This window comes from Lepisma saccharinum, chromosome 24 (assembly GCF_977018435.1).
Source record: "Lepisma saccharinum chromosome 24, izLepSacc3.1, whole genome shotgun sequence".
Lineage (NCBI taxonomy): Eukaryota > Metazoa > Arthropoda > Insecta > Zygentoma > Lepismatidae > Lepisma > Lepisma saccharinum.
Window position 1 is genome coordinate 22,908,643 of NC_139252.1, and position 21,542 is coordinate 22,930,184.

Genomic DNA, 21,542 nt, shown 5'->3' on the forward strand with positions numbered 1-21,542 from the left:
CTAGCTCAATTAGGAACGGAGATATGGCGATTTTTAAAACAAAGTTAAAATTTCATAAAACCCATTGGGGGGGGGGTGAAAAATTATAATCGCCATATCTCCGTTCCTAATTGAGCTAGGAAGATGGTTGATAGCTCGTTGAACTCGGCACGAAGTCCTCTTTTCGATTCTACAATACAAAATGGGAGTTTCCATTTAAAATTTCACACTTGCCCCCCCCCCCAGCCCCACCCCCAGGGGAGGGGGTGGGGAATCAAGTGTGATATCATTGAATAGCTTTCTTTCACTTATTCAACACGTATATTTTCGTTTTCCGATTCGATGTGTATTTCTCACGATATGTGACCATTCCGGGACTTTTGGACCACCCGGCATAATTCTTCATCCTTTGTTGTGTTTTTTTTTTAATGGTCCTCGGATACTGAATTTAGTTATTTTTACATGCTGAATGTATACATTTTGAAATGCTTCAATACAAAAATGTTATTTATAATAACCAAACGTTGTAAACTTTAAACAGTAACAACAATATCACCGAAGCCCACTTTTCTTTTCAAATAGCTCCTCAATTGTCCTCACGACGCCAGGTCAACGCCGGGAGGGAAACGAACCCGGGACCGCTCTCACCAAGGGCAAGTGTAGTAACAATTTGGAGCCGGATAATTGTAATGCATTTTCTTTAACTATCGCATTTACTATCTCCTCTAATAGTTTCCGGTGACTACTGTCTATCCCTATACGTCACTGGATACACATTCGCATCCTCCTCAAAGTGTATGCTGGATAACCTCTCCATAAAGAATCCGTGTGTGGAGAAAACAAGTTTTTTCCCACGACAAGCCTAGCATAATCTCGCAACCCATGTGACTCAGAGCTTCCTAAGCGTTTCTGTACAATTTATTTGCAGTGTCCCAGGAGGGAGGGAGGGAAGTTCCTCAGCAACAGCCCTCACCCATCACACACACTCTGTTTACATGTTACGCGACGTGTGTGTATAATTGAATTGCAAAGGCATTCTCATCTTGACAAATGCATATTTCGTGCTTCTGGTATGCTGTTACCTTCCTCCAGCGGGATCATTTTTCTTTATTTCCTTCCCTCCTTGTTAGTTCTTATCTTCATCTTGGTCGGCATCCAACTTGTGTGGTGGTTCTTCTCCATCCTCGACCGTGAGTTTTTTCCTCCTCTTGTCCCATATTAAATGTTCTCATAGGTGTCCTCCTCCCATATATAAATTACAATGTTTTTTACTTCTTGAGGAAACGCCCCTGATGTTCTATCTACCTCTAGATTTGCGTTTTTGGAAAATACAGGGTGCGCAATAAGTTATGCATCAATGGCGTATACCGAGTCCAAGGTCTGCGCTATGTCACATGGTCCTAGGCTATGAATAGAAATAAGTTTACCAACTCGTAAGAAATCAGGTTGCCAACTCATAAGAAATCAGGTTGCCAACTTATAAGAAATCAGGTTGCGAACTCATAGGAAATCAGGTTGCCAACTCATAAGAAATCAGGTTGCCAACTCATAAGAAATCAGGTTGCCAACTCATAAGAAATCAGGTTGCCAACTCATAAGAAATCAGGTTGCCAACTTATAAGAAATCAGGTTGCCAACTCATAAGAAATCAGGTTGCCAACTCATAAGAAATCAAGTTGCCAACTCATAAGAAATCAGGTTGCCAACTCATAAGAAATCAGGTTGCCAACTCATAAGAAATCAGGTTGCCAACTCATAAGAAATCAGGTTGCCAACTCATAAGAAATCAGGTTTCCAACTCACAAGAAATAAGATTGCCAACTCCAGAATCACCATCATCGTCTCACTGATATGAATAATTTTATTTACAATTTCTGATCGATTTTTCTCCTGTATTTTATTCTCAGGCTTCCCAGATAGGCTAGCTAGCGTAGAATATACGCTCCTGTTATGCACATTTATCTTTCTCAGACCCTGAACTGGACAGCCTTCAATAGTAACACTAGGTTATTGATAACCACAATAAATAAAATACATATATTTAACAACCCTGAGCCGATACCACTTTGAACCGATACCGATACCTGAAAATTGTAATAATTAAATGTTATTCAAAATATTCATTAACAATGCTGTGTAAGTATTCCCCCTATAATTATATGAATCGATTGACCAAGATTTTTACTTTAAAATACAGGATGGCGCATAAGTCAGTGTACCCAAAAAGCACATTCATAATAGTATGGGTAAACTGACTTTTGCGCAACCCTGTATACAAAAATTAGATTAGAATATTAAATTACATATTATATTATCACAAATTTAATTTTTTTTCACACAACAATGAATAGAAACTTCTAAATTGGATGATTTCCTGAATAATTAGACTCCTCGAAAGTGTCGAGAGGCATTTTTTGAGATCTCGTACACTCTTGTTCACAAAAAGTGGCACATTTTATAAGGTTGGACAGTTGAAGTATGTGCCACTTTATCTGAACAGGAGTGTACAACGCGATTTATATAGGTAACAGATTCAGTTATGACGGACAATAATGACACGCATAACACAATCGCATATAAATTCCATTGCAATACCTAACTCATTTTTAGTTATTTTATTATCTCCTTATTTTCATTATAATTGTTGTACTTAGCAAGTCGTTCGGAAGGGGGGGGTCCTGACCCCCTGGATCCCCCTAAATACGTCGTTGTCTGTAGGCTCATTTGGGATAGATGCACCATAGTAATGGCAGTACTGGACTATATTTTAAATCCCTGTCACCAAATAGAGACGAGGACACCTTCAGAACTTATTATTTATTAAGTATATGCCGCAGAATAAGGAATTCACTATAAAAACGGTGAAAGATCTTCTGCGAGATTTCATCCCATTCACGCTTAGAAAAGGAATTTTCAAACTATGTTACCATATGAAACCCTACAGAAGCTTGATTGATTGAGTTGGTGTCCACTTTATGCACAGAAAGGCTAATCGGGACTGGACCTACAGTTAAGGTGGAATCCGAACCACTATGTGCCTCCACCGGGTATCGAACCCGGGATCCCTTGATTACAAGGCAACGACGCTACCACTGCGCCATCGGGGAGGCCCCCCTACAGAAGCTACGGAACGTATTGAGATTATACAAGCCCATGTCTCCTCCTCCTTTTGGACTACAACCGTATTACAAATGTTTGAGCTTTTACATTTTTCCCGGTTGTCTCACAGAAACCCTAACACCCTTTGGAGGAACCATTGGTGACTCTGGAGTTCTGCGAAATCCAGTTTGAGAAAACCAACTTGGAAAATTTTGGAGAATATCTCGAATGCAGCTCTTGCCCCTTCAAGTACGCAACCGGGACATGCAGAACAGTTAAGTAGGTTGACTAGCCTACAGGATATGATGACAATTCGAAGTTAACACGTAGGTATATGAACCCTGTCACACTGGGATGTCAAGCGGGCAGAAATGGTGCCGTTCTCTTGAAATGTTTCGCACTTGTCAGTGTTTGTTATATGAAAACATTCAATTTTGAAATGAAAACGAATTGGCCAGGAATGTAAACCGAAAGTTGATGAGAGGATGTTGCAAGGAAGTGGGTGACATTTTTGGGGGAGGGATGCGGGATATGAATGAACCAGATAATTCGGTAGAAGAACTATTTATATGAAATAATAAATCACAGTACCACTTATTTTAATACAAGTGAAACACAAATTGAATGTTAATCATTTTAATGTCCTTCGCATAGGCTATGATTTGAAGGGTTCGGCTGCAAAACATGGTAAGTGACATTTGGGTCATTTCTGAGTCCATTAAGAAAAAAAGGTTATTAGAAGCTATACTGTAGATAAATTGTTTTCGAGTTGTGTTTACCAATTTCAGAAGGCTTCGACCAGCCCAATGCAAATTGTATGACATGGCAATTTCACCCGAAAATTGAAGGATCGTACATTTTACTTTGGAACTCAAAAATTACCAAAATGTCACTTACCATGTTTTACACCCGAACCCTTAATTTAATTTATGCTTATTGTAGTTGTTGGTCCTAATAGTGGATCGTCATTGCAAAGCAATGACAACCTGATCTATGACGTAAGTAGCTAACCTTCTTTCCTGGCAGTGGACAGAGATGCTATGGCATCCCAGTATGATAGAAACCACATAACTGAATAAAACCTTTCAAATTTTAACAATATTATTCTTCAGAAAGTCAACGACCTTTACATAACCACCTTGGAAATTAAAATCATGAAACTTCATTTGCCATTCAATTTCCAACGCTATGGAGCTGCCATCCCTGCCAAACTGATGGTATGCTCATGTAAATTCATAAATATCTGTTTGAAAATTCCAATACGTATATAGGTGAGTCCACCAAGCACTTTGTGTTTGGAAAATTTCTGCTATATTCAATTCTGACGTAGGTTGAAAGACTGTTTACACACGAAGTCAGGATATAATTTTTTGAACCAGTATTCTGGAGATCGTAGTTTCAAATCTCGTGGTTGTCATTCTCACGTTTTGTGGTAGATTTTCTTCGTCGTTTTAGTCGAATGATGGAATGGCACATTTAATGGAGGCTAAGGACGCTCGCTTCCGTTTCTCTCTTCGGCCATCCATCTTTCCGTCGCGGCTAACCTAATAGTACAAGTCAGAGTCATTATTCAGACCTGATTTTACATAGCTGACCTGATTTTACATATCAGGGGGACAAGGCAATTTCTGCCCCCCCAATTCCTCAAGAAGTATACACATTTACGTAAAAAAAATATGTTGTCAATTTTGCCTCGCCCCCAATATTTTTGTCAAGTGTGCAAATGCAGAAGAAGACTAAATTTACTTTATTGTACAATTTATAATGATGTAGATTTAGCATTTATTCGTACAATAAGAATTTTAAATAATATATTAATATTTCTTCAACTGATTGCTATTCACTTCGAGTCTGACCATAAGTGTAAGATTTGTTGATATGGAACTTCCTGGTCCCTAGTGAAAACTTCTTTACTTCTCACCAAATGAAACCGGTACTGTTTAAAGAAGAAAACTTATATGCCTCGGGGATTACAGGAAGTTGAATATAGCAGAACGAATCGATAATGACACAATGAGTTTCCTTTTAGCCCCTACGCCTGAAATACAGTATCTGCTCCGCTCCGTACACCATTGGTCTATTTTGCCAAATAGACATATTATAGCGGTTTGAATTGTTTATGCAGCCCAATCGCCTGCAATGAAGAAGGAAGGCAGGTCCGTAGTCGAGGGTGTACGACTGTATACCCTGTGGTTAACCATAGTCGTTAGAGTATATATTCTGCTATTTCACGCGATAGGGAAATAATGCTGAGACGGTCCACCAATTGATCATATTCGGCATAAGAAATATGTGAAGATATGACCGGAAAATTGCCATGATGCAAATTACACTAATTCAGGAGTTTGTGCAAAACGTTCTTTTGACAAGTGTTGTGACATATGAAAAGAGGAACTTTGGTGTGTTTTCGAGTAGACAGGTAGAAACAGCTCTAGAAGATCAAGTTTTTCATTTTTTAGTTTTATTTGTAATATTTTTAAAGTTATTAACAGTATGCACACAATTCACAAAAGCAACATCAACAAGAAAAAAAATACAAAAACGTGCTATTCTAGCCTATCAACACATCTAAATGCAATCATTAAAATAGGCGTTTCATTTTTTATTTATTTTAGAAATGCCTTCTTTATTGTAATATACCTCTTTTATGCCAATTATGAGTATATTGTCATCATAATAATCAATATTCTACCACCAGTGACAATTTCTTTGTAGAAGTCATGATTTCTATTTAATTATTGGAAACATAATCCAAAATTAATGAAAACATAATCCAAAATTAATGAAAACATGGTATCCACTTAACGTTTCCCGAAACTTAGCATAGACCTTCTGGAATTTTTTGGACTACGCAGTGGAAGGAGGCAAAATATGCACTATATGTATTCTGCAAGCAAGAACAAATACTTTGGTAGAAACCACTCTGCTTGTGTGTAGTTCATTCTGAACATTGAGTCATGAAGGTGAAGGACAGGCAGTGGCGTAGCAAGGGTTGGCTAAGTGGGCGACCGCCCGGGACCTCGCGCCTAAAGAGGCCTCGCGTCCCGTGGGGTGTATAAGAAAAATGTAATAAATAGACGTGACAAAAAAATGTGGAACACGTTATTTTTGTGGCAATAAAATTAAAACATTGTTTTTATCTGCTTTTAAATTCTAGCTAAACGTTATAATTTGAATAAATTCGTCAAATCAGGGGCGTACAGGCAGGCAGGCCCTAAGCGTAAGGGGGTGCGAAAAATGTGAAAATTATCGTCATATTTCTCATGTGAAACATTTACGCAAAAATTCACGTTAACTTGCTTGGACATTTTTATCCATTTAATATTCTCTTGAATAAAAAAGTACTTTGTCTTGTATTTTCTTCCTTCTCTTGACCCTACACCTTCGATTTTATTAATAATAAGTTAACAAGTGACATTATTAAATATCATTTTCGTCAGTAATTTATTATTATTATTTCAATATGATAATTTGCTGACGTAGCCCTGAAGGTTTTGTATCGCTTCACATTGAGATTTCAAATTTAAAGAACGGATGGAGGCCTCGCAGTCTAATCTCGCCCAGGGCCTCGTGATATGTTGCTACGTCACTGAGGACAGGTGTCTATTGATTCTTGGAATCGTACCTGAGTTTGTAGTCCACTACGACCTCAACACGTCCATGTGTGAATGATACGTTTTCCCACCAACAAAATTGAGGGGAAAAAGTCCTAACGTATGTGATAGTGACATCGTCCTCCCCTCTAATTCACCTGCAATCAAACATCCTTTGATCCCACAATCCCTGTTGGACCCTCGGCTTTCTCTGATTGGAAGGTGCTGAGCTCCGGCTTAATAATTTCATTCGTAAAGGAGGGCGATGACGTCACAGTTTTTTTACTCTTTTCTTCTGCAGAAGAGACATTTCCATTTGGCAAGAGATTGGTGCTTGTAGTCTTCTTGGGTGGTCCTAAGCTAAGGCTGGCCTCTGGCATCAGCGACGTGCGGTAGGGCTCTGTCAGAGGAGAGGGGGGAGGGGAAGTGCAGAAGTGGGGGAGGGGCTTACTTGTTCGACTCTCGTCTGGTTGGACCAGGCTCTCACACATTCTAGGAGTTGAGTTCTCATCAGTGCAGACCACCGGGCTGGTAGTGTACATGTTGGGTGTATGAAATGTATGTCTTCATTTAACCACGGTTGACAAGGTAATGCAGCTTGATTGGGTCGTCTGTGCGGACAACTCAGTTCAGAGACAACTCCTGACAGTGTGGAAAGTGCTGTGAGGTCTCCACACACGCGCCTCTGCATGCACCAAGTTGGTTTGTGTCTTAATGCGCATGCTAAAGTGTTTGGTGCAACTATCAGTGAAATCCTTATCCAGTTATCTACTAGAAGTTCTTTAACCATTAGTGCATAAGTACCAAAAAAGCACCTTTTTACAAGCAAGAAAGGTGATACTATAAGTGTGGATCGTTGGTGCACTCAGCACCAGCTTTGTTGTTGAAAGATACCACTGTACCATGTGAAATAGCATTTCTGAACCAGAATGGTGATGGCAGTGTTTACATGTTTGCACAAATTCACATCTTACACAGAGTGTCCGGTTGTGTGAAAGTGTTGAAAGTGGTGGCAATACTTGTGAATGGCCTGTGCAATAAGATGATGCTTTATATGGTGAAGTTGCCAACATGGCAACAACACCTCAGTGATATATTACCTGTTGCTACATCTAAAGTATCAGCAATGGTGTTAGTACCTTCTGTGAAAGGAAGTGCCCAGTGTTCTGTTGTGAATGCCCCCTGTGAAATTGTGCCCATATCTTTAATGTTAATTCTCTGGGATTATTTGTGCTGCCCGTACCCGAATCCCTGTCTTCGTCAACAAAGAAAGTAAAATCCCTTTTTAAACCTGGAGGTGTACAACGGCCAAAACTGCTGCTGTCAAGAAGCCTGTAACAAGAGACCTCGGTACTGTTGTGTGGAAGAACAACCAGGAATAAACCACACGTAAGTATAGGAATTGATATGAACCATCATAATCGTTATAATTTCGAATTCTGTCTGTCTATGTTCGCAACAAATTATCAAGGATTGACACTTTTAAAAAGAACAAAGTATTATTTCCGAACAAAACACTCACGTGTCCATTTACTTATCCGATCACAATGGAGTCTGGAACTATCTTCGGCTGCTAGAATATGCATCAAACATCTTTGGCTGTTTGGAAAGAAATGACGCCAAAGTAAGTGTCCTCCAGTTGATCATGGTTGCAACTACAACTGTTCCTGTTTTAACGGTATTTTGTCATCCTAAGTACTTTTAATTGACTCATGTGTTCAGCCAAACATCTGACGTAATTTTTGTTATTTTGTAGACATTTCGGACATTTCTGAATCATAACCGATAATCGTATTATTATTGTTTTGATTTTTATTTTCTAGCAAAACCCAAAACAATAAAATCATCCAATTATCACATTTACAGAGATTATAACAACGACAAAAAAAATTGACGTCTACAGTAGGTCGTATAATAGGTGTTAGTTATAATGTATATCTTATTTTGAGGGACAAGATAGCATAATATTTGTTATCATTGCGGATATATTTTCTCTGAACTATCAATCTCATTTCCAAATTCTGTATTGTTTTTACAAAAAAAGATACACAATATTCCCATGAATCAAGTGGAAGTTCAAACTTCATCCGACTTTTGAAGTACATTGAATTCCTGTGAATACCGTGAGATTGACACAATGGATTAATTTTCTAAGTTGTGTGTTATTTCTGTAAATCGACACGCTTTTCAAATAGAAAACTTGAAACTTTGTGCATTGTGGAAGGAGTTCCATCTTGTATCTCCTCTAGGAACTACTCTTAAATTTCAATAAGCTTTAATATAATTTAAAGCTCTATTTTAGTAAAAAAGTGCAGAAGGCAATATTTAAATTTATGCAATGAAAAAACCATACACTCCATAATGAAGTAAGTAAGCTCATTATTACATAGTAAATTTTCCCCATTTATAACAGAAATCAAAATAATCCTTTGAGGTACGGACACCGGAAAATTACTGAAAGTTAAGATATGGATATTTATATTTCAAAACAAGAAGATAATCAATGCATAAAAAACGAATTGAGAGAAATTTGCGCTTGAAAAAGGAAGGGAACTAAATAATCGACACTAAAAAAAAGAAAGATTACAAGGGTTTTAGTATTTTTCTCCATGTTTTACAAATTTAGTATCGCCTTGTCAGTTTTTTTCAGAGCTGAGCTGAGTATTTTTATTTATTTACTTGCGTTTATTAGAAAGTTAAACAAGTATCAGAAAAGAATTCTTCGAGATGTATTCAACTTTGTTATACCATTTATCGCATAAAAATATTTTGCAACTTTGAGGTATTTTGAATGTGTTAACAACTACGATTTGTCATTTCATATTACATAAATAAGTATCCAAGTGGTAGGGTTATGGCAGAACAATTCGATAGCATCAAATTGTACATTTCTCCCTTTGAACAATCGAGTTTGAATTGACGTATGAATCCGATGGGCTTATTTTCCTTGGATTTGTAACTTAGATTGAAGTTCCGAGAAAATTAACCTTTGAAAATATGCTGCTTGCATTGTGCCGTTCTCCACGATCTTACCGCGAATTCAAATATGAAAATATGTACCGTTTTGTTTATATGGACGATGCTAACGTAAATTATACAATTAAAATATTGCATTTGCATTTTACTCAGTACAAGCAAGGTGTTTCATTTACTTGTGTTAATCTGTATGGAAAGAACATGGAAAACTACACAAATCATTACTTTGAATATAACACACGAAAACGATCAAAATATCTATGGAAGCATCTCAAATGGGTAGATATTGATAAAAACAAAACTACTACGTCCTCTATTTTTAATAAAACAATACAAATGAATACTTCATAAATTTAAAACTCAGCATAACAGTTTGATAATTTGGTTGATTTATTTCTCAATATATTCACAGCAATGTCAGTACTGTATTTTCACACAAAAGATCCTGTGAAGTAATATGTTAAGGAAACTAGAGTGTCTATATGCATCATCATATTTAATAAATCGAAATACGCACACTACATTATATATTTTGTATTGTACGGAGTACATTGTGGACATACTGCCCACCTTGATGCTACACATAATGTTGACATATTCTACAGGGACTTACACACAAAAAGAGTTGACTTTAAATCATCTTTCAAACAATCATTTCATCATCTAGATCCATGTATTCTCGCATCGTTTTTAAAGTATATACAATTAAATATGTACAAATTAAAGTACTAATTTTGGAATTTATGCTGTAAACACTGCCCAACGGACGGAATCATTTTGCGTTATTTCATTTCTCAATAATCAGACTGAGTTAATATGAAAACTTTGATCTGATCTACAGCAAGGGTTTCCAGAGGGTTTTTTTCATCTGGAGGGGTGTCAATTTGAGTTAAGGGAGGGTGTAAGGGTAAATTTAGAACCAAAATGAAAAATTTAGGACGTTTTGTGGAAATTTTGGACAGGGGGTGTGGATATGGATACAGGACCCCCCACACATTCTCGGCCTGTTGTCGAGGTGATCTGACGAGCACCACGCTCAGGCCGTATTTATCCCCCCAGCTGCAGGGTTGTCCTCAAGTATGCATATATTCGAGGCTGCGTGAACCCCAGAACCGCTTCATGCAGGGATATTGCTGGAAAAATCACCATCTGGAATCACCTACCCGGAAAATCGTACCTGAGTCTCCCACAAAGGAGTTAGACATTCTACCGACTTGTTATGTAGTGCCTAATAGTAAATACCAGGTCACGTATATAATATTCGTCAGTTCATATGTTAATTTGAACAACGACCAGGAAAAAGCCACCGATTTTGAACCAATAGTAAACACTATATAAAACAGTTCTCCTCACTCACGAACTCATCAACTCATATACCAAACCCATAGACTTACAAATCTGAAAGTTGGGTATCTTCCTCTTATGACGTGAACGGCCTCTAAGGAACTTTCCGAAAGTCAACCACTAAAGTGAAAAAGGGGATGTTAAACTTTTTTTTTTTTAAATGATACGTTTACAGCCCAAAGTCCTGGACGTAGAAACATCTTAATACCTATAAACATTGAGCTGTCGGCGATTGGGTTCCAAAACCGGTGGGGGGGGTCAAAGACAGTATATTTCCCTTTGTATATAAGATTTAGCATAGTGCGGGGGCAAAAGTGACGAAAAGTGGGTGGGCAACTGCACCCTCTCGCCCCCCCCCCCAATCGCCGCCACTGGACATAGGTATAATAGATATACATCTCGATATGTTCTGTTTTGCGGAGTTCTATACACGATTAACGATCAAGCATATTATTCTTGCGACTGCCAATATCTGATATTTGCGGATATTGTACTAAACTAATGCTTCATAATTATGAATGCTAATTTCTCATATGTACTGGTATTGTACTAAACTTGTGCTCCTAAATTAAGTGTATTCATTCTTCTTGACAATGTGGCTTGAATTTAACGGTTTCGGATTATAGTAATTTCTCATATCGTAGTCATCCATCTTTTACATCATCTATGGAATGAACAAAATACTAAGACAGGTTTGAAACAACATAGCGTAACATGTTCACGACAATTGGAACAAAGAGTTCAGTTTATGTCGTATGGCAGCTACAGAGACAACTACGAGAATGTCAAATCTCACTTTGCTAACATGTACCAATCCCGGACCTGAGGTTGCCTGTGCGAGTTCTGGACAGGCAAATCTTTGACTTGGTTTCGAAGTCTTCCGCAATGGCCGGCTCTTTAAGAGTTTTAGCACCGAACATTATCCTGTGAGACACTTTGACGTATGCTTGACACCTGGTGGAGACAAAGAGCAACTCGAACTCAATGCGAGTTACCCCATCATTATTTTTAACGAAAAAACCCGCCGGGGTGGCGCTAGTGTTGGTATATTTACAATATAATTCTCGATTTATTTATTAAAGACGTACGAAGGTTGCTATTTATGTATCCGGAATAACAAACAAACAAAAAAAAATATGTATCATTGAAAATGGTTTTATTGTTTTTCAAAATAATGACCGATGCACTTTTGCATACGTTTGAACCAATTCTCATAGCACTTTGTCCATTCCGATTGAGGTATCTCAAAACTGCATTTTGAACGCATCAATCGCTTCTTCTGGCGTCGAAAATCGTTGACCACAGCTTATTCTTCACGTACGGGAACCAAAAGAAATCATTGGGTGCTAAATCAGGGCTATACGGCGGATGACCCATCAATTCAATGTTTTCACCGGTCAAATACTGAGTTGTTTGGACCGATGTGTGACAACTCGCATTGTCATGATTGGTTGTTTTTTCTGATTTTCCCAAAGACTTATGGCAAACAAATGGTTGTGTACCATTCAGAATGGACGGTTCTGCGATTCTCTAGTGGCACTGTAGCCACATGTCCATTTCCCCCCCCCCCCCAAAAAAAAAACAGGCGACCATTTGCTTCGAAGTGCTTCTTGCACGAACAACTTTTGTTGGGTTTGGCTCATCTTGGAACACCCACACCGTCGACTGTTGTTTGCTTTCGTGCTCATATGCATAGATCCAAGATTCGTCACCCGTGTAGATGTTATACACGGCTTTTGAAGCACCACGATTGTGTTTTGTGAGTATTTGTTTTCACCAATCGACACGAGCCTTTTTTTTGAGCGATTGTCAAATTATGCGGGATCCAACGCGAACAAATCTTCACGGCTAAATGTTCATGCAATATCTTATGTATGCTAGTCATACTAATGCCCAGGGATGCCTCAATCTCACGATATGTCACATGACGATCTTGCATTATCAGTTCTCGCACAGCATCAATGTTTTCTGGCACAACAACCGATTTTGGACGTCCATCTTTAGATTCGTCCGTGAGTGAATGACGGCCAAGATTGAATTCACTAAACCAGTGATATAGAGTGCTTTTAGATGGTGCTTCATCGCCAAAAGTCGAAGTGAGTTGATCGATGCACTGTTGTTGAGATAATCCACGTCTAAAGTCGTAGAAAATCATTGCTGGAAAATGTTCTCGAGTTAATTCCATTCTTGGCCTCCGATGAAATTTTAAAGTCCCTGTAACAAACAAAAATAGCATCCGTAAGAACAACGTTCTGGGTACATATACCATAGAAATGTCCAACTTTATGATGGATATATTAGATGTTGCCAGTTCCGGATACATAAATAGCAACCTATGTACTAAATACTACATTTTTTTCAATATCTGCCATTATAATGATAACGTAAGTTTTAAATAAAATTGAAGTGCCTAATTATAACATGCGTGCGTAATTGATTGAATTAAAATTTTTGGGTGCGTCCAATGTATATGGGGAAGATCGCCTTAACTAAAACAATTACCTTCTAATTAAAAGAGTGGTGTAAAAGTAAAAACCCCTTTGAGAAGATTTAAAAATGCAAATGTTAATGGACTTGCATGGACAAATGCAACACATTAAAAAGCTCAGAAGCAGTGGAAGAGGCCCTCTCTTTTCAAGAATCTAAAAACATTCGCTAAAACACTCTCATAGTCACCCACAATGGATGGCAAATCGTTAGGAAGGTTAAAATACTGTCTGTAGGTTATTAAAATCGGCACATTCGAGAAGAATGTGCCCCAACACTTATAACAACGTCACATGCGTGTAACATGTAACACCTCATTAACAATCTTATCGTGCATTTGGATAATAATGCAATAAAATCATGTCTTAAAAAGCTTTAGGCCTAGCTATTTGTGCGGAATTTCAACATTAACGCAGACTTATTCATTATTACGTTATATATTATTATATGAAATCATTTCCTCTAGCACAGAATTGAAAAGGTTTGCATGCGTATTGTTAGTTGCGTCATTGTAGCACACCTCAAATATTTTTTTTATTTGTGCACACTGCATTTGTATTTTACTCAGTACAAGAAATATATTTCACTTACTCGTGTTAACCTATGTGGAAAGAAAAAGAAGAGTCACGAGACTTCATAAAGTATATATTCATTAATACAAATACGTAACTACTTTCAATATCCCGTCAATAACGCATATAAACAACGAAAATATCCATGGAAGTATCACATATTGGTAGACGTTGATAAAAGTAAAACTACTACACCCTCTATCGTCAATACAACGATGTAAATGCTTACCTCATAATCTCAGTAACTTACAAATCAACTAATAATTGTTACCGGAAGAATGTTTTCAACTTAGCAACTTCCCTAGTTCTTTCTTTTAATGTTTTTTTTTTTAATGGATGCTAATTCTGTTAAACAATTATTGTACAAGGCAAACCTTTCGTTGATGCGCAGACGGGATTTCAAACAAAATGTTAAAGTTATTTCTTCCTTTAACTTTGCCTTATGTTTCATTATTTGGAAAGCGGCACTGGGCAACACTTCCTCCTAAAATGATACGAGCGACTAATTTCGACGCAATGCGCATGCGCTAACTGAACTAGTCCATTTTCGAATTAGGGGTCATGGCTGCCAGTGGAGCGCAGACCGGGAAGCAGGTTTGATGGAAATCATTTGCTGCTGATAAAACATTGAAGTTTCAAACGTGAAATAATAAACAATAAAAAACCTAACGAAATTATACATCCATTCAATATTTATATCGATATTAAATCCGGTGAAGGCACATATAGTCTGTCCCGGATATCTCTGGAGCAAGGCCGCGCATAGCGGCACGGATGGGGGCAAATCGAGTGGCCAGAGCGAAGAAGTACACGTTGCTGGGAAGGCTGGTAACCGCAGTCGCTTCCCCCTCCATGCAATCCCATTCCCTCATTTCGCATCATTACTTGCGCAGATACTTGTTTTCGTTCGCTTGCTCCAGAGAGCATAGTGGTTCGGATCGCACTTTAAACTCTAGGATCAGTCCCGGTTAGCCTTTCTGTGCATAAAGTGGACTTTAAAACAAAAATTATATATAAAAAAGTCAAATTCTTAAATATTAAATTCTAGCTTCCTAGAGCTGCCGACAGAGGTAGCGAATAGTTGAGCAATGACTTACGAGGGGAAAAATGTAATTATAGACTGTTCGGAAGGCATCATTGACGGGCAATAGAAGTCACTTCAAAAGCTACCACATTGAATGTTACAGGCGGTAACTATTCGTTTTCAGATTGCACACACGACACACATGTTGCGTGGACCACACGCACGAACGGAAGTTTACAAGCCATTAACAGGGCAACAGATACATGGAGATTGTAACTTTGTCACCGAAAACAAGATTGCAACAGAGATGCAACGCTTAAAGCCCACACGATTAATGCTAAGGTCGTTTTAGCTGCACCTGGCGTCAAGATATTGGCTGCATAGAATAACGTGTGTGCAGAATGAGTCTTGCTGTCGCTTCGGGTCTAAAATTGTTTTTGCATCATGTAACAGCCTTCATTGGACGCGTGGGATCGACATTTCTAAGCAGCATGTTGCCACGCGTCCCCATATGCAATTGCAACACCAGTGTTGCATCCAAAATAGAAACATATATGATACTCATGCACCATGTGTGTTCCTTGAAGAGAGATGTAGCCCTGTATTTATAGATATACAGTAAAACCTCGTCAATCCGGACCTCAATAAGCCAGACTTCGCTTAATCCGGACAGGCAAAAGGAAAAAAAGCAGAATGCAAGGTTTTAAATGTGGCTAGAAGTCAACAAGAGAACTTCCCAAAGAAAAGGCAGTCAACCACTGATGAAATTCCCTTTCCCGCAGACTTTGTACTGTACTGTATAGTGTATTTAGGCCTATGCCCTTTAAATACACCATAATAAACGTGTTTTGTTGCTATAAACGGAGCTTTAATGCACTTTCTACTGTTCTTTTAGGTTATTTCAGTTAATCCGGACTTTCGTTAAACTTATCCCCCCATTAGTCCGGATTAACGAGGTTTTACTGTAGGCTCTACTAGAAATGTTCGTTGTAGCTTAGTGCAGTGATTCCCAAACTTTTTCGTTTCACGGCGCCCTATTTAACACTTGCAACGCTCAATTAGTGTGGTGAGGTTGCTTGCCTTAAGTTAGAAAATAAACACATATTTCAAATTCAGAAACATTTTACATGTAAAAAATACTAAATAAGCACATATTTGGAATAAGTGTCATTTCAGTGAAAATGTTGGAACATTTCACGACACCGCTGTAAGTCAGCCACAGTGCCCCAGGGCGCCGCGGCGCACACTTTCGGAACCACTGGCTTAGTGGTTAACGTTGTCGTTATTCATTCCTAGTCACTGTCATCAGCGATTGATTAGTCATAGAAATAAGTGTACCATTTGTTCAATTAATATTAGTCGAATTAAACATTCGATTTATTTTCCCGATTGGGAATAAATAATCTACGCTTGTAGTGGATGTCTCTAGTAGCATGTAAAGGGTGTCTCAAAAAGATGGACAATTTTAAAAGGTGGTGTAAGAAAAGGAGTAAATAGTTGCAAGAGATTTAAACATGAAATTATTAGTTCAGAGGATGCCATTACAACAATACATATCGCTGAAGAAATGGATAGGTTTATGTCTTGAAGATGACGTCCAGTAGATGACGACCATTTCTGCGCAAACATACACGCAGTCGTTGAGTGACATCCTGCATAGCTTGACATAACGTTTCCACAGGAATCTATGCAATTTCCTCACGGATTCTTTCCACTCGACCTGCTACAACGGAAGAAACACTTAGATTCCTGTAAACTTGTTACGCCAAGCTATGCAGGATGTCACTCAACGACTGCGTGTATGTTTGCGCAGAAATGGTCGTCATCTTCAAGACACAAACCTACCCATTTCTTCAGAGATATGTATTGTTGTAATGGCATCCTCTGCACTATTAATTTCCATGTGTAAATCTCTTGCAACTATTTACTCTCTTCCCTATACCTCCGTTTTAAAATGTCCCATCTTTTTAAACATCTTTTATAACTTGGAAATTGGGTTAACTTATAGTTCGACTAATATTAGTCGGAAGAGGAGTCAACTGAGGGTTAGGTCGATATTAATCGAACGACTATTTCGACTAATACACTACTTTTTAATAGTCGTTGTTTTCTTCGATGATTTTTATAACAGATTAATATTATTCGAGAAACATTGCACCCGAGGTTGACAATTTGACAATTCGCAATTCTTTCAAGTCACAAAATTACCTCTTTGTAGATAGAATAGTTTCAAAGATAGTGGAGATCGAAGTAGTAGATTTACGCTAGTGATTGTGCAAGAAATGAAAAATTTACAACCCAAAACTAATACGAGACAGTTGAATATGATCTTTGTGTAGCACGTGTATGCTGGGAATCCATCTTTGTATCATGTCTTTGGACTTCCTCTACAAGTAAAGGAAGAATAGCATACAGGAACGGATGCATGAACACACTGGGAGCGTGGGACTTTCATCAAAAAACTACAAACGAGACTTTTTTTGTAGTCTGCTCAGAAATTCGTAATTGTTATGGCTTCAGGTGATACAATCGTGAGATAGGACACTCGGCTTCAAAGGTGGAGGAAGCCATCTTGACTGACAACCGTTTATGACAGGAAAGTTGTAATAAATTTTATAACCTTAATTTCCTCAATGCAGTTTGTTAGTCGTGTGTATGCGGTGGATCGCCGGCTGGACTTTATAAATCCAGCAGAATATTTAAACGTCAGGACCTCGCTACGAATAATGGCGTGTAGGTGGCGTGCAAAGAGTTCTAATGTCTAGGTAAGCGGACTAAAAGAACCAGTTGGAAATTTTCCAGTGCCTGCAGCACTGAGAATTGAACGTTATTTTTCTTTACCAAAAGAGTTAATTGCAATGCAATTTACTATATATACACACCATTGTGAACATGGTAAGAACACATGTGGAGCGAGTGAAAGTTTGGGAAACACCCAAATATCTATGAAACGTGTAGACTAGAAGCATCTTACTTGTGATATCAAGATTTATGTCAACTTTTCCAGCGGTCAATTCTTAATCGTTACCTTCATTTATTTGAAAGTTGTACAGTAAAACCTCGTTAATCTGGACTAATGGGGGGCATAAGTTAACAAGTTTAACGAAAGTCAGGATTAACTGGAATATCCTAAAAGAACAGTAGAAAGTGCATTAAAACTCCGTTCATAGCAACAAAACACGTTTATTATGGTGTATTTAAAGGGCATAGGCCTAAATACACTATACAGTACAGTACAAAGTCTGCGGGAAAGGGAATTTCATCAGTGGTTGACTGCCTTTTCTCTGGGAAGTTCTCTTGTTGACTTCTAGCCACATTTAAAACCTTGCATTCTGCTCTTTTTTTTTTTTTTTTTGGCCTGTCCGGATTAAGCGAAGTCCGGCTTATCAGGGTCCGGATTAACGAGGTTTTACTGTACTTAGAAAATTAATCGAGAAATGCAGTGTCGACCAGGACTCGAATCAAGGCCTGTGACATCCCGTGTCTTTGCTATACCAATTGAGGTACCGATCCAACCCTTGTGTACCACATGTATGTATAGTCGACGCCCTAGCTACGTTAACAACTGGCTGGCTTTGAAGTCCACGGAGCGCGCCCACCAGCTGCAACAATCACATTCAACGCACAGTGTTGACACACATCTACTCACCACATCTACTCTACGCCACCTTGTCCCTCCGCCTTCCCACAGTCTCCACATTGAAGTTGCAAAGTACGGCAACAGCGTATCCGCAGTCATGTGACTGGGACTCCACGTGGAGTAGACGAGCAGAATGACTGCTGCGCCCATTGGCTGAAGGTTTAGTGTGATTGGACGAAAACAACTCACCCGTTATTTATCCTCACCCACGTTCGTAGTGGCGGCTTTCTTCAGTTTTTTTGACGTTAACAAAGTATACGCGTGAACTATAGGTACCGGTACCGACCGCTCCTTTGGCTTTTTGGTTTTAGAGGAATTGTTTCCTTGGCCTCCATCTGTGTTGCTGCATCTTTGGCGGGGTTTGTAGGATATCTGCGACTGCCGCTAGATATCCATTGGTTGTAGTGGTTCTATGGAGATACTATGAAGAACAGCTTTTGTGGCCCTGTGAAGGACCGTTTTGTATGTTAGATGTTATGAGCATTTCTTTTCACGTACACACTATAGCCTAAATACTCCTTCAACACTTTATGTGGGATTTCTTGGTGCCTTCCCAATGGCGTTGTGATAATGTCGTACCTTTGTAATCAAGGGTTCAGTGCAAGTGCGCCCGCCACAATTTTTTCTCAGGGGGGGGGGGCAGAACCATACAATGTATTATTATTACTATTATTTTTGTTATTACTACTACTAATATTTTTTAAAAATTACATACATTTGTGATTTCCATATTGTGTATATCTATATACAGATAATCAATGTAAAATAGACTGTAATCTTAAATGTAACCCGACTTAAAAAAATAATAACAATAATAATAGTTTCTGTAACTTACGGTCTGTAAGTCATAGAAAACAATATTTTTGTTCTGAAATATCGCTACAATTTCACCATTTCAATTACATTAACTTTTTCCAGAAATCTCAGGGGGGGGGGCAGATGCCCCCTACTGGAGCCACGTGTCACAGCGGTTCCGATACCACTTTAAATTTTAAACTGTACGTCTAGTCCCGTTAACCTATGTCAGCGTAAAGTGGGTTTAAAACGCACTTTGTGTTATACGATTACTTTCATATGTTAGATCAGTTACTGAATTTCTTATGTATCTATGTTATCATCCTCTTCCGCAATCTTGGGCTTTCCCGATGGCGTAGTGGTAACGTCGTCGCCTTGTAATCAAGGGGTTTCGGATTCGATACCCGGCGGAGGCACATGGCACGATGGTTCGGATCCTACTTTAAACCAGGGTTGTTAAAGGTTAAGGAATTTTAAATAAATTCAATTCCGGTCCAGGAGAGAAATTCGGCAAGCGTAAATGGGTTCTGGACCGTAACGAACCTTTTTGTCTGTAAAGTATTCCAATTCGGTCCAGGAACCTTTTTACCAGATCAATTTAAATTTGGTCCAGGAACTTTTTTTAACGATACATTACGAAACTTGGACCGAATTTAAATTGTGCTAGGAAAGAGGTTTCGGTCCTGCAGCGGGACCCAAAAGAACCCATTAGAATTTATGGGTTGCTGGACGTTTAACGACCCTGCTTTAAACTATAGGTCCAGTCCCGATTAGCATTTATGTGCATAAAGTGGACTTAAAACAACAAGTCAAATCTTCCGCAATCTTCAGTCCACTTCGATTCGATTTTTGGAATGTGGCATCGCGGCGATGAGGATAAGTGATGAAATCAATGAAGAGACACGCACAAAAAACACCCAAGCCCAGCCTGGGATTCGAACCCGGGACATAATTTTCCAAATAATCAATTGGTAAAGTCAGATTTATTACATAATTATCGATTTGGTAGTTGCTTACAGTTACAACGCCAGAAACTATTTATGAGTGGAAGAAGGCTTTTGCACTTCCACATGTTATTATTTCGGGACATGAGACGAAGCGACTTGAGCCTGTCGTGGTACAATCACTACTAAAATTGGGCAACGACCGCTAAAACACTTCGTTGTTGGTCTTTTTGAGCTGTCTGGATGCGTTTCCTTGTTTTCGCCCTCATTAAAGGGGTGTTTATTGCAGGAAAAGCCGCCTAATTTCAGTCACTGTTCTTCGGGAGTCGTGAGTCCTTTCTCTAGATTGCTCTATCGGCGTCTGAAAGTTTCGTGACGACTGAGAGAAAAGGAAATCGCCTTTCGTGCCTGTGAGGAATTTGCAGGTAGGATCTGACGTTGCATGATGAAAGGAAGGAATCGACACTACAAATTGAAACAACAGGATACACCAAAACTAGTTCTTTGAGAGATTTACCTCTCCCCTACATGAGATTGTAAGAGGGGTCAGTGCTACCAGGCGACTGATACGAATTGGCCGCAAACTGTTTCCCTGGCGCCAATTTTTCATGAAATTTCTACAACGGAGCGACGAAGTAGAGTTTCTGCTCAAATAGGATAATCGAGACTGGACCTACAGTGGGATCGTGAATCGAACCCTGTACACCTTGAATACAAGCGACAGCGGTACTAGTGTCCATCGAGATCGTAGAAATTACTAGACTTACAAAGGCGACATTTGGTGAACGAATAACAAATAATATAGGGTGTTCCATATAGGACGCCGAATTAGAAAATTAAATAAAAATAGGGAAAATATCATGAAAATAGTTATATTTCACATATATGTAATTGTAACATCTCCCATTTGCGTATGAAAGACAATTTCAGGCATATGTCAACCCCTACTGCGTCTGCATGCATTTATATTATAAGCTCCAGAAAATTATTGAAAACCCTCTCACATATGTCTGTCCCGATGCCTCCAATCACCCGTATGATTTCCGCCTTCAGTTCCAAAAGGGTTCGTGGTTTGTTGGCGTACACCTG

The 21,542-nt window shown here is 38.7% G+C and overlaps 1 protein-coding gene across 3 annotated transcripts in view; it reads left to right on the plus strand.

The window, feature by feature from the left end:
• Positions 1 to 21,542, plus strand: part of ci (transcriptional activator cubitus interruptus) — a 554,770-nt gene that overhangs the window by 410,737 nt on the left and 122,491 nt on the right. The window contains exon 1 of one of the 3 annotated variants that reach the window (XM_083110885.1): positions 7,180 to 8,060. The exons of the other annotated variants lie outside the window; for them this stretch is intronic. The gene's annotated coding sequence lies outside the window, so the exon portion shown is untranslated. Of the gene's footprint in view, positions 1 to 7,179; positions 8,061 to 21,542 lie in introns of those variants that run through there. 3 annotated transcript variants of the gene reach the window in all.